General features: G+C 38.8%; 1 long non-coding RNA gene across 1 annotated transcript; it reads right to left on the minus strand.

Moving 5' to 3' along the window:
- Positions 1-2660: 2660 nt before the first annotated feature.
- On the minus strand, positions 2661-14540 carry LOC118164967. Its single transcript, XR_004749778.1, has 3 exons — positions 14316-14540; positions 3345-3514; positions 2661-2730 (listed from the first exon to the last, which is right to left on the minus strand). It is a non-coding gene; the product is annotated as an uncharacterized LOC118164967 (long non-coding RNA).
- Between the last annotated feature and the right edge of the window lie 657 nt (positions 14541-15197).

A 15197-nucleotide genomic window follows, 5' to 3' on the forward strand; every position in this document is an offset into this window, starting at 1 on the left:
TGAGGGTGGAACGCCAACATCTGTCCCTTTCAGAATGATTATAGCAGGCTCTGTTTCCATGTTGATTCCTGCGAAACTACTTTTCTTTCTCACAGTTTTTTCCTTCATAAATGTCTCTTAGGGGTTATTTCCCTGTGATGCAGTTGACTACACTACACCTCCATCTATCTCAAGCACATGATTTTCTGAACAGATTCACCTAACCATAGGGAAGCATGTGTGTATCCAGACCCATATTATTAAAAGATTCACTTTCAGTTCTTTTATCTAAGGGGATAGAGAGGCTTTCTTGAGTAATTATACTTTTATATAGAGGGCTGAGGAAAGGACACTGGGACATCCTGTTCAATCCGTGCATCTTTGGAACTTCTTCAAATGTTAATATAATAATAATAATAATAATAATTAAAAAAAAAAAAAAGGTTTTCCTGCCCAGTAAAAATATCTGAGATAAACCAGAAATCTCCCAGGTTTTTATAATAATAGTAGTAGCTAGGAAACAGGAGAATAAGGAATCAAAATCACCACTAACTGCACAGGCACTGAGCTATAGACCTCTATAGACATCCTTTCTTTCCCTTTTTTGAAGTGAAACATGGAACTGTCCTAGCAGAAGATGTTTTTAATCACATATGAAATAGGAGAATGAAATTCACATCTGAAGTAGGAATTAGTCAGAGTAGGAACATGAAGCAGATGAGAGCTCTAACAGCACACCTGCTGAGGAAGGCAGGAGAAAAGATTTCTATCACCCCAGTGTAAAAAAGAGACAAAAATTTCCCCTCTGTTTTAGAAAATCTTATGCAATGGAAGTTTTATCAGAAGTGGTGCAATTCCACAAAAGATGTCCATCTCAATCCATCAACACGTTTTAATGAAAAACACTTTTGTCAGAAATTTTCCAACCAATTCCTGATCCTGCCAACAGTACATTTGCTTTCCATGGAAAGAAACTCCATGGAGTACTCTTCCCCAAAGTATTCTGCTGGAATTACTCAATTTATACACCTCTTACACATCCTTTTCATCTTTGGACTTTTTTCATGTAGAAAAATGGAAAACCTTTGCTTTATCCAGTAGCCATAACATTCTTTGGAAAGAACCTCCTAATTCCCCAGACCCAGCCATCAGAATTTGTTGAGTAAAAACTTGAACACTGTATTAAACATAACAGGCATATAAAAATCATCTTTATTACTAGTCTTCCTTGGAGCCATTGCAGATGTATCTGATATTTTATCTCAGTCCCACTCATGTTTTTTTCTATGCTTCTCTAAACAACTAACTGAAGCTCCATGACCACACCTTTAAAACAGTCCAAAAAGGTCCTGTGATGCAAAATCAGCATGCTTACAAAGTCAACACCATGTTATTTAAAAGTGGATGGCAAATACCTAGTTTTTATGCAACTACGCACTATTTTTCCATGACCAGTGCTTTTGTCTGCATGATTTCATTCAGAAGATGCACATATGTTCCAGATTGGGGCTAATAATTATAGTGATATATTGTTTGGAAAAAAAAAAATAAAAAAAAAAATCCTATTTATATATTTTCTATTATTTCACTGTGTTGAAAGAACATGATTCATCCACCTTTGGTTCTGAGGCCAGAGCGTGTCCTGTGAAAAGCAGTTATTGTACAAATAAACATATAGAGTTGTGTTTGTGTCCCTCTGTGGCACATACAGGCATTGGTTACTAGTCATTTATTTCTCCTGCTGTGTAAAACATGGAACACTGAGAATTAACTAAAAGCAGATTTTTGTTTTCTGGATTTTAATAGAGAAATAATAGCAATCATGCCTTTAGGGCTGCTTTCTAAATTCTACTTTGGATTCAATTCTTACCTAAATCTTGTTTAAATGTATTAGGCTGCCACTCCATTTAGTCTAGCATCCTGTCTTGGGCAGTGGCCAGTGCTTTCAAGAGGAGCTTTAGATGCCTGTGGGAGAAAGGGGTGGTAGGAAATTAGCCAGGTGTATGATCAGGAACAGGAAGGGACACACTGCTAAAGTTATTTCCTTTTATTCAGAGATCTTTTTACATCACCTGGAGTAGGAAATATAATAGCAGGTAAATGTAATGTAAAGTCCTGGCACACAGAAGACTGGAAATGCAGTGCCATGGGAGAGACAGTGGAATATGTCTTATACCACAATCAATGCAGAGTAAGCCTGCACGTGTGAAAGGGCAACAGAATCTGCTGTTCTAGATTGTCCTTTAAGGGAAAATAGATCATCATACATAAAAGGAACTGCAATATAGGAGCTTTAGCTCTGCTTCAGAGAAGCTAGGTCTGCTGCCTAGTTCCAATCAATGGTTGCTGGAACGGCAAGTGCATCAGTACTCAATGATGTCATGTCACTGGACAAATAACCATTGAATTGCAGAATACCTGACGTGTGAAGGGACCTACAGAGGTCTGTGGCTCAACCTTCTGCTCAAAGCAGGGCCAACTTCAAAGTACAGAGACATTATTAAAGAAAAGACAATCACTTGTGTCCTGCCTTATCCCATGAACATAGTACCAGAAATCAAACTCAGCATGGATGGGGACACCTAAGAGGTTCAACATGGAGCGCCCTGAGGAGCACAGGTCCACAGTGACGGGCATTACATGGGTTTATAGACATCACAGATTGGACATACATATAAGAAACCACTTCATAAGCTTGGCTGCCACTCACAGGTGCATTGTTTCTCCAAATAGGAAGGACAGGAAACACACCTGTCACAGAAGCCATATGGACATTATGTGTAGTGCACCACTAATAACAAAGCTGGATTTTATTATTTTTATTTATGTACATTTTGCACAAATTTTAATTATATCGTCAAATTCTTCATTATAATAATGAATGTATTTTCCCCTCTTTTTAAATAAATTTAAACTGGCATTGTTACATAATCCTAAAATTCCAGAGTAAGGTGGTTATATGTATACTCTGCATATATAATGTATCAGAGCTCACAAATTAATCATCAGAAGTTAGTGACATCTGAAAGTGGACAGGGAATCCTAACAGGCCCCCAAGAGGATGTCTAAGGAGACACTTTGGCAGAAAACTGTGCTGACTTCCTATAAAAAGAGTGCAGTGTAGTTAATTTTAACCACATATTATGCCTAATTAACTCATTATGCAAATATGTACATAATAAGCCACTATCATCCAAGGACCCCAAAATCCAACAGCCATGTTCTGAAAGGTCACATCCTAAACCTTTAATGCAGAGTGAGAGAAAGGAAAAAAGAGTCAGGAAAATGAGAAAAAAAAAATCAAACAAAAGGCTTTACTGCTGGAAAGAACAACAGCAGGAGCTTTTCAAAACACAACCACTTACCTTTTTAAAGAAAATAAATATGTAGTCTGTTCTGACTCTTCAGCCGTGCTTGTTCTGTCTCTTTTTCCCACGCCTACTCATCTTTCATTTCTCTCCACTACTCCTCTCTTTCAATGTTTTCAGCATGATTTTTGTCCCTTTCTCTCTGGGCCAGCTGAAACCCTGAAGACCTTGAAAGAAGGATGACAGAGTTGTAGACCAAAGAGAGATAAGAGAGTCGCAGAAGGCAAAGATGGGCACCTAGCACAGGGGGTAGAATCGGACTAGAAATGGGGAGGGCTTGTTAAGGGTTTCTACCCGGCAACAAGTTATTAAAAAGCAAGTTGGGAAAACTAATAATAATAAAAATAAAGGATTCTGACTTTCACTGCATTTGTCCTAGTAAGAAAAGCGCTAGAGTGCTAAAAGACTAGCACTGATCACAGTAAAAGACTGATCACAGTAATGTCAGATAATCACTTTAGGGAATGCACTGGAAAATCAAATCCAGCAAACACAAGTTGTTTCCCTAAATGTGCATACAAACACATCTCCCACTCACCCTTGACAAGGAGACTCTCACCTTTTTGCAGGGGCCTGGACTACCTGTTAAGAACACCCAACCTTTCTGCTTCTTTTTTATTCCTCTTGCTTTATGGAACAAGAACCAGCGGAGTCAGCTCATATGTGTCAGGTCCACGTATTCTTAAGTGGACAAATAACTCTGCCACCAGCCTCCTTCTGCTGCTAGTGGCTTTAGTGAGCAGCTCTTCAAGTCCTTCAGCACACAGCCACACATGGTTCTGGCACTGTTCAGTGGGAGGGTTTTCTGTGCAATATTTCCAGTTACCTTATATATTTTGCTCCAAGTTTCTCAAGCCTATAATATATGTTGACTATCCTACTTACTCTGCAGTCTTACCAGAATAATGGAGATAATGTTTCATATGTCCAATGAAGCTTGTCTGGCATCATATACCATCCAAACTAGATTTTGAACTGTATTTCCATTGGAGATGATACCATCACACTTTTGACCTACTTATAGATACAGGCCCAAGTCTTATCTGCCAGATCCATCTGCGATTCCCGCTCCTGTTTCTCTGTATATTTATGTTCATGTGCTCCCTCTGCATTCCTCAGAGCACAATAAATCCTGCCTGCCAACCCCTTCGTCACCTCTGCCTCAAAAAGGATTGCTTCAAGGTCAAGCAGTTCCCTTGTAATGTACAGTTTAACCTGATTTGTGGAGGCAAAGCTTTGAAATTTTTAAAATAAGACTAAGGTAAAGTAAAGCTTGCAAATGAAACTCTGATGGTAAGGTAGAGTATTTCCCTCTCCAAAGAGTTCGAGCAGAGGGCACTGTGCCATCTGAAGCCATAAGAGCTGGAATTATGTTATTTATTACTCTACATTTAAGATATGCCTGAAGTAGAAAAGAAAACAAATGCTGACAACAGAATGTGATCAACCCCCCCATCCACGTAAATCAGCAGGGGAGAGGTGGAGGGACAAAATCTCTCCCAGTCTGTCTGCCAATTCACACCAGTGAATACAGACATTAAGGCCAGGCAGATTTAAAATCTTTCATTTGAGAAATTAAAAGGACAAATGCAGGATGAAAGCCTTAAAAGTATCAAGATATAAAAATATTCTATAATATTTGCCAGTATTCACCTGGATTTGCCTGCAATGTAAGTGCTGCTCCACTGCTGAGGTGTTGGCTATTGCATTGAGACAGCAGCAACAAAAATCCCTGACAAAATGTTAAGATAAGGATTTAAGGCATGGATGTAAAACACGAATGCTAACACATAGGTGTCCTATACACATTGTCCTTAGGTACCTCCATCAGTAACAGTGGATGGTTTATGCTTAAAATAAAAGTGCAGTAAAAATGCTGAAGTGATATAGCCCCCTTGTAGCCCCTATCATAAAGAGCTAATAATATGTAATGCTATGGCAAAGGTCAGTACAATCTCAACAGTACTGCAGATATCAAAAATACCATATTGTTAAAATTGATACAAAATCCAAATATTCAAAAACCTTTTGCCAAACTCCCCAATGTCATGCAAATAGGAAAAAAGAAATCATATTTTTTATATTCTTCATTTTAGATTCTTTTCACATTTACAACTTTCTTCTATAAAATAAAAAACACTGTTTAAAAACAAGGTGCTTCAGTTTCCATGTGCTCACCTGACTCTATGAGTAAAGCTTTAAAATAAATAAATAAATAACTACATTGATAAATTTCCAAAGATCATGAGAAAGGGCCTAAGAACACATCCGAACTAAATTGAAAAGATCCCTTGAAAAGGCTACGATTCCAGCAAGTTCCACTTCGCATTAACTACATGGATTAAAAACTGTCAATCAACTAAAGATCTAGGAACAGATGCCCATACTGTATATATATATTTTTTTATTTTAATGAATAGTTCCAGTGATAAATAACAGATTTCCCTATTTATAGAAAACTGGTGCTACAGGAATATCAGATTGTGCTATTACACCCCCACATGCATACCAGTTTTCTATATGGAAATTTGATAATTACAAGAATTGTTGCTTTTAGAGATCTGAAAACAACAAAAAGAAATTGAAAATGGATTTCTGTTGTTGCTAAAAAGCAAAAAAGCTACCTATCTATCCGATATTTTTTAATTAATCTGAAACATGAGGATATTTGTTTAACCAGAGGCATAATTTGAAGACTAAGGTGAAACCATAAAAAAAAAAAAAAAAAAAGAGGAAAGAAAAGAAAACACATATGAAGAATGTACTAAACTGTTTTTTTCTCTCTCTCTTTTTTTTTTTTTTTTTTGATGCTTTCTACCTTCCAAGAACAAAACAAAACAAAGCAAAAAACTCAGGAAAGTTTGCAGAGGTAAAAATGAGACAAACCAATTATCCTAGTAATTTTCAAATTTTCAGGTTTGTTAGCCTTCCTCACACATTTCAAAAAATGTGTCATGGTATTTACCAATATGATAAAAAAGCACCTAAAAACTAACATCTCACTGCATTAGGAAAGCTGCCCAAAAGAACTAGTATTGAAATATCATGTAAAATTCATGTGCTAAGAAAAATTCCATTCAGACTGAGTCACAGAGCCTCATGCTGTATTTGTAAAATTCTCAAACATGATATGAGAGCATTATTGCCTTCAGGCTTGTTATTTCATCCCCTGGACACACACAGAAGCATATCATCCTTTCATAGGATTGATCAGCAAATATCCTCCAGAGCAGTTAGATAAGAAGGCATTCCCTTCTGCTAGCTGTAGGTTTTTGCTGTGTTGCATTTATTACTGTGGTGTGAAAATCTCCCACTGAGTGCAATACCTTTAAACACGTCTTTGGGTTTTTTGTTGTTGTTGGGCACTTTGCCAAGTGGCGTGTTGTGTTATTTACCTTGGAAAAGAATTGTTGTAGTATAATTTATTTTGGTCTGGGCAGAAATTAGCTATGGAAAAAGTTCTGAGACCTGCTTTCTCATTACCAGCAGGTCTTCCATCTGCTTAATTAGAAGTGCAAATATTTGGAAATCTGAAATCCTGCAGCAATGTCTCAGATAACATTTCTTTGTTGCAAGATCTGAAAAGTGATCACTGATAATTGTTGATTGTGCTCTGTGAGACTGTAATTACATGGCATTGATCTGATGTTCAGACACCACAGTGATGAGCTTAATATAAGAACCCAAGTAGACTAGATACAATTAGACTAATAATCACTAAGAAGAGCAAGTTTAAAAGGGCAGAGGGAAATCACAAACAAATGTGAGTGACTGAAGGGGAAAAAAAAATGCTGAATATTTTATCCAGCAAGTTCTATTCAGCCATTTCAGTTGTTGATCCAATAATGAACACTTACATCTTTTTGTGATCAAAAACTCGACTATTTCAATTTAATTCCTTGCCTGCCTGTAAAAATAAAGGGAACTTGGCAAACCTGCTCTGAACTAAGCAGGTAAAGCATGAAGCTCTCAGCTTGGGCAGCCATCCAAGTACAGAAAGGATTGTCCCTAAATACCAAGGGACAATCTGATCAACAGGGTAGGGAGGTGAGAAAGCAGGAGGTGAATGTGAGAAGGGAGAACTCATTTCCACAAGAATGTCTGTTTGGCACTGGATAAAGTATTTTCACATTAGCATTTAGCACACCAGCCACACAGCTGTAAAAGGGTAGAAATCTGAGAAGGAGATGAGATAAAAGGGGAATATTGCTTCTTAAGTGGGCTGTGAACTTTCTTGCTCTAATTGATCTCTTACCATCCTACGCAAAGGGAAGCAACTGGCACGTTCTGCAGACAGATCGTTAATAGTGCATACACAGGAAAACCTCTCTACCCCTCACTGCAACTGCTGAAAATTGGATGTACCCCCAGGCCAGCATGGGCACAACTGTTCTTGTTTTAAGGGGAAGGGGACTCGGATGCTGATGGCACAGTGACAAAATAGCCACCTGGCACGTGGGCTAGCCACATGGTTAGAGCCTCCGCTAACAGCCTCTTCTCCTCGTACTGTACCATAAGGGAAGGAACGACTTCAGTTCAGTTGACAGGGAGGAAAAAACTTTTTATTCAAATGCTTTCTCCAGGATCATCAGACCGATACGTTCAGCAACTCCTACATCCAACACCACCCAGCTTCTGGCTCCTAAGGGTTTCAGAAACCTCCCGAAGCAATTGTCTGTGGTAGAATAAAGGGTGGCTGAGGAAGGAAGAAGAGAGCATCCAGGGATGGTGTGGCTGTTCCTGCAAAGGCTGACAGACTTCAGGAAGGCACGGGCTGGGGAAAGGGGGACTAGGCTTCTCTCAGAGCAGAAGAAATGGCTGGAAAATAGTCTTTTGGGCAGGAGGCTTTTGGAGTCACTCATGAAATGTTAAAAGAGCTTTTTTTCTCCCTGGGTTGGAAAATATTAAGAAACAACACAGTCAGGAATTTGGAGTTGGTGCCAAAAATGCTGATTTAGCTCCTTTCTGGGAAGCTGCCCCACTGGAGTAGGACCCAAACCTGCATGGAGCCTGGTGGAGGCAGATCAAGTCCAGAGAAGGAGGCTTAGCTCACCAGAGCAGGCTCAGTGGAACCTTTTTGTCAAATCAAAAGCATACCAACTTTCTACAATTTAAATTCACAAACAACTTAAAAGAATTGTTCAGTAAATAATTTCACATAACAAGTGAATTTGAGAAAGCAGCAATCTGTTTTAGAATAATTTGTGAAGAGATAAGAGGAAAAATTTGTTGAATAAATTATCCATTATAAATTATTCTCCCACCTGCACTTCCAGCCATCCTGTTTCTGTTTCTGCTGTTACTTTCTCCCTGTTCCAAAGCACAAGGAATATTCAACTTTCATGTGCTCAGCAGTAGGCAGAATACAAAACTGTATAAATAATACAAACTCAGCTCATATTTTGTTCAGTGCTCAGTGGCTTTTTGCTTCTTCTTCCGATATTTTTCTACCTTGTGTCTTTTTTCTTGTCAGGTTCAAATTCACAACCTCTGTCTCAGCACACATATTGTAAAGCAAAGAAAAGAATGATAACAAATAATAAAAAATAAAAAAAAAAAAAAAACTTTGACACTGCTATCAGGCAGCACTTTTCATTTGTGGATTTGAAGTGATTTACAAAGGCAGGTGTGTTTCATTATGCCCAGCTTCACAGATGAAGAATCTAAGGTACTGTATTTATGCATGTATGTTACAAAATCTTCCTCCCACTTCAAAGGAACCAAGTTTTGCCCTGAAAGGCTCACTGTCCTTCTAATGTGAGGCAGTCAACAGCTCTGCCATGCCACAGAGCTCTGGGCAGAGGAGCCAGGCTCACTCTGGACTGGAAGCACCAGAGCCATGTCAACCTGCTACCACACCTGCGCTCATTAGAAGCACTGCTAATTAGCTTGACACAGCAACGTGCTGCCATAGCTATATTGCTTCCAGGACCCAATTAGTATCTCTGCAAGGTACAGCAGTAGACGATGTCAACAACACAGCCTGTTCAGAGATGGTCTGACATTGCCTGCTGAGGTCAGTGTTCATGGCCAGATATGCCCAAGATAGGCCATGTCAATCCTAAACATCCCAATATTTGTTCTTGTGTTAGACTCGCTGAATTACGAACTTTTCCCCACCCCAAAGGCAGGATACTGCAAATAAAAATGCACTTTTATTTGAACTCAAACCATAATTATATTCACTACAAATACACTCCACAAGGAAATGTGTTTGCTGTGGACAAGTTTACACACTTCAATTCAGTCCCATAATTTATCCCAAATGGACTTTAGGAATCTGCAGTGAGCTAATACAGAGGCACGTCAGCTGAAGCCAAAAAACATAAAATCCCCCTTCCCCGCCATCTTTTCTTTATACAATGAAACAACAGGTTTCTACATCTGCCCGGGGGAAAGGATTCTGCAAGGTGTACTTGGGCAAGTACTACTGATTTTCTTTCTGATAAGAAATGTCTTTGTTGCACCAACAGTACCTGAAGAGCCAAGTTTGAGGTGAGGTGATTGAAGTATGAACTGGAGGTGCTTTGTGGACTTTATTGATGAATTTTGCTTGACTTTTTCTCTTCCTTTCTTTGTGGTGTCCCTGTAAGACATGCTCTCGTGACCAGTACTAGTCACAGCCTTCACAAGAACACAGACTGCAGTCACCCTGACTTCTTAAGAGTTTTTATTAGAGCTACATGAAAATAGTAGTTCTCCAGCCTGCAAATCTCTGAAGCTATCTTTTGTTCTATGGCAGACACCCTATGCAGATCCCATGGACCACTAAAGCCACTTTTAAGTTGTGTAATTCACCAGGGCAGAGTCATGGAAACTCTTTTTTTTTTTTTTTTTGTTATTTTTTGTTATTTTTTGTTTGTTTGTTTGTTTGATTGATTTTTTTTTTTTCCCCAGTTGTTATCCAGAAAAATATATGGATTGGCTTTTGATTCCCCAAGATTCTGATCTTCAGCACAAACCAGAAAGGATGAGCAGAGCAACCCAAGGCTCACAATGGACAGGGTTGGCTCTGTTGCATCCCAGATGACAGTGGGGATTTCAGCATCAGTTCCCATTATGGTCTGTTTTTGCCCACAGCTGTGAAGTCCTTTTGCTCCACAGAGGAAATGTCCTGTGTGATACAGTCCCCATGCAAGACCAGCTGTTGAACTGTTCAGAAGCTGCAGTTTACCTCCACCTCTCTTCATTACCTCTACATTTGGACCTTCAGGTTAGGCTGATGATCTGGACGGCTGCTGTAAATGTACCTTTGTATATAATTTTTAATGATGAAAATCTTTAATTTATAACCTATCAGAATCTCAGATATCTTTTCTTCTCTTTGAATTATCTTTATGGGAGAGTCCAGGACTGAAAAGAGAGCTTGGGGCTCACATGGTGTTCCAGTCTTGCTGTTGTTCAAATTCAAATCAGTGAAATCAGTGGGGAAATGTGCACATGAAACTAAGCACATCTGCAAGTGTTGGCTGGATCAGGCCACCCCAGGGCAGAGAGATCATCTCAATTTTCTCATGTTGAGCATGGAATCTTACACTCCGCTTGTGAGAGAGCTGCAAAAGAGAAACAAATTTTCACCTAATTAGATTTAAAATGCACTTCTTACTCATTTGCAGGCTTAAAATTACAAGTGAACTTGCAGCAACATTGTATTGTCAATGTGGCTTCTGAATGTGTGTTTTTACTATTTACAAAAGCCTTTTCAGCTCACCTTTAAGAAATCTGTTCTTGATTCCATTTCCTTTTCTAATTACAATCCCATTTCCTTAGTAAGTCCTTGAAAAAGCTTCCCCCATGCCTCTAATCATCTCTACAGTTATAATCTTCAAAATTGTGTTCCATCCAGTTTTCAATTTGGCAGTGCCCAAAGACAGATCTCCATGTGGTTAACAACCTTTTATTTGCTGCCAGTTAGGGCTGAGGTTTTTCTTCTTCCCTTTTCTGTGCTTCAGCGATGTACTTGATGCTATTTAATACATCCTTCTTCAGCACACTTTTGTTATAGAGGTACTTGCTTTATCTTGGACTCTTGGGTTTTCCTTTTTTGTTTGTTTGGTTTTGTTTGTTTGGTTTTGATGTGTGCAAAGTTATTAATTGCAGAATATTGTAATCCAGCCTTTCCCCTTCATTTCCTTCATACTCCTTCAAGGCCTGATCTGAGACACAAAGAATATTTTATTCTGGCCTTTATCCATATATATAAGGAAATACTTTTCAGGACTAAAGTTTCTGCTGAAAATCAGACTAACAACATTAAAATTAACTAAACTATGCTGATTTAGATGGCAAGGGCTTTGGTCCCTGTTAATCTCATATAGAGACATTCAGATGCCTGCCACATTTAAAAGAAAACTTTCTGTCCAGTCACCAGGATATCATGGGTCTGGTGCCAAACTTATCTCCTGAACTGTTCTTCTTAGTGGACCTCTCTCTTCAAGCACATGAGCAGAACCAGGAGCCAGATCTCTGCATTCCCCGTTGCAACAGGTACCTGCCAGGTAGGTGTGACACACAAAGCATCATGGCAAGTGAGCCCTTCTGCAGAGCTTTCCAGAAAAATGTTGGACCGTAATGGAACTAGGAAGGGACAGAGCATTTTGCAAACAGAACAGAATTTCTTCCTTTCTCCCACCTAATCGAATTGTAATTTGTTTCTTTGCCCAGCCAGTTTCTAAGCATGTGGAGCATAAGCATGTTATGTCAGATTCAAGGAAATAAGAAGAAGAATGATGGACAGCAAATTAACTGTGTTCTTTCTCTGATCACTTGGAACAAAATGCAAAGATGATTTTTTGCACTTATTTCCCCTGGAAAGGCAGGCACTGCCATGCTAGTTTTCTAGGAGCCAGCTACAGAATGCAGACCAAGGTGCAGCTGTTCCCTACATGCTTCAGACCGTAACATCTGCAGAGCAGTTCAGCTCTCTGGCTGCTGGCCACGAAGTTGTAGCTCTGTCTGAGACTATCCTATGGCACTGCTTAGGTCCAGTGATCCAGATGTGCCTGCTGTTGTCAGGTAATGTCCATGCCTACACAGGTGCCTAAAGCCCCATCAGCAATATGCAAACAACCCTGTCCCAGGGGACAAGAGGCATTATCAAACATTTGCTATTTTATATGTAATAATAACATTTGACAACTTCTGAACTGTGTGAGCAAGTAAGCATCTGAAGTAGAGGGCAAATTCATAGCAATTTTCTCTCCTTGAGTATCTTCCCATGGGAGGGAACTTTTTGAGAGGCTGTGTTCATTTTCCTGTGACTATGGAGAACAATAGGAACCAGAATGATCTTTACAGAGCCCCCACCTCCTTAGTGGCATTAGTTAGCGTGCGGAGAGTTACACTGTGGACAGGAGAAAGACACATAAAGACTCCAAAGGATAGCTCCTGCTTTTCTGTTCTGAAATTACTCTTTAGAGCCTGCAAGTTACATCTCAGTGGGCAGAAAGATGCTAAATACAGCCTTCTTATATACATATATATATATATATTAACAGCAACGACACAGGTGTACTTCTGTTCCTTTCTGTCACTGGATTTTACTTTTTGAATTTTCAGGTGTGGGTTGATATCTCATTCCTGAGCTGTAGATGAGAGTTTCAAGGTTTGTCTGCCACATCTAAAAGAAAGGAGAGAACTTTCTCCTGAAAGTATGTGTATGCTGCCATGTTCTCTTTGCTTTTTGGTACTTCTATGTCTTATTTGGGCACACAAATTAAGAGACATTCATCCATTTTATCACTGCATTATTTTTTAGAGTGAGAGCCACTTTTCAGAGATACCAGTACTGGAGTGAGAAATACTAGCATTTTTGTGTATGAGAAGCAGAGGTGTCCACTCCCCTCCCCTGTAAAAAATGTACGGAAAATATTTACAATGAGGAGATCTATTTCAGTCAACGGAGCATTGCTGCAGGCACTGAAGCTTGATTGAGCATCTCATGTAGGTGAAACTTTATTTTTAAAGGATATGGTGTCATTAGAACACATGAAGAGCCTGAAAAATCTGACAGAGAGAAATGGAAATTAACCAATATCTTGCAATAGCCTTGAAATTTGCCCTGAAATTTGCAGTTTTTGAGATTTGTCCCCATTTTTTGAAGACATTATCAGTAAATATCACTTAGGGTGTGCTGCTTCTGTTTAGTTATACAAAATATAAAATAGAATAGCTGATAAAGTAAAATAAATAGGTACACACACATAAATATGCATATATATGTATATGTACACATATATATGCTAAATTATTCATAAAGAAGGTGTCATGCACAACTGTCCTAGAGTGCTATGGAGTTGCTGAATATTTCTCAGCACTACTCCATGAAAGCTTTTCTTAACCCCTATAAACCCCTCATAATAGCTTTACTTATTTTTCCTTTCTCTGATTAGAAATTACAAATTGAACGCCAAGACATAAAATATCTACTGTAAATAAAATACACAAATATATAAATAAATGTGCAATACTTATATTAAAAAAAAAAATACCAGTGGCTATTCTTATTTGCCATAATTTAGAGTAAAAGCAGCACTGCTAAAAAATCTTTTGTTTGGTGGCTATGATATAGGATGCTTTTCTACATTATCAGTCAGGAAAGAGCCTCCTCTGTCTTCTTACATCTCTGTAAATCAGAAATAATGCTGCAAAAATTGGGAGGTTAAAACCTGCCTGACAAAAGAGCAAAACCCATGGATTTGAAGGCAAAACAACAATGACTACATACGTCATGGCTAAAAGAGACTTTCACAGACACTGAAAATTCTTTGCTCTCTCCCACCCACAAAATGCAGACACTTTCCTTTCTGGGTTTATTTTCCCCCACTATTTTACCTAAGCTGTCACTTCTGTTAAACTGTTCATTGTGAAAGTTAAGCTGTCTCTAGAGATCCATCCAGACTGCTGCCTTCTACAAGTTTCCCAAAGATAAAAAGAAAGCTATGGTACAGATTACTAATGTCTTCCCACCTCACAACAGTTGCTCCGAAACACAAAGAGCCACCTGAGTTCCTTTTAGTTTTGTCCTTGCCATTTCTCAAGGACCTGGAGTTTTACTTCTCTGGATTTCAGGCCAGCACAGACTGACATAAAAGTCCCCACTATTTCTCTCAAAACTGCCCTTTCTTGAAGTATATTTAATATCTTCTATCTTTTCTGTCTTCTCTCAGAACGTCAAGCCCATTTCTTCAAATCTGCTTGTTCCAGATATCCTGATCAAGAGTCAGCTGAAGCCCAGGGAATTTTTTTTATCAGAAGATCAATGTTGTTCTGACATCATTATGTCCAGTGTAAAAGTGAAACAGATGTTATTGGTGTTGGCTCTTCCTACTATTAGAAATCTCATTGCATATTAACAGACATAAGTGTGTCTGCACAGTATATGTGCACCCACTCTGTGTCAGAATTTACCAGGTCTTTTAATAGTCTTTTCAAAGACTATTAAAATGGGCCTCTCAGCCTTTCTTCCTCTCTCAAACTCTTGTTAGACAACAACTGCTACTCCCGACCAGAGGCCTCCAGGTCATATTATACTCCAAACTCATCAAAGACCAGCTACATCTGTATTTTTTCCATTCCAAAAGTTTTCTTTTTCTTTTTCTTTTTCTTTTTTTTTTTTAAAAAAAAAGACTAAAGTACAACACACATCCAATGATCAATTAGCATCTGAACTGGCCTCTTTTATTTTATATGTCTTTGAAACATCCCATGTTTTTTCCCTTTCTGGGTCTTTGTTTGATCCTTTCCACTGATGCTGTCTGCCTCGTGGGCTCCTGGAAGCCACTATTTTCTACTCAACTTTGAGATTTGGCATCTATCTCTTCCCACCTTGGGAAGACCCAGCACCTCCAC

The sequence above is a fragment of the Oxyura jamaicensis genome, chromosome 3, assembly GCF_011077185.1.
Source record: "Oxyura jamaicensis isolate SHBP4307 breed ruddy duck chromosome 3, BPBGC_Ojam_1.0, whole genome shotgun sequence".
In the NCBI taxonomy this organism is placed as follows: domain Eukaryota; kingdom Metazoa; phylum Chordata; class Aves; order Anseriformes; family Anatidae; genus Oxyura; species Oxyura jamaicensis.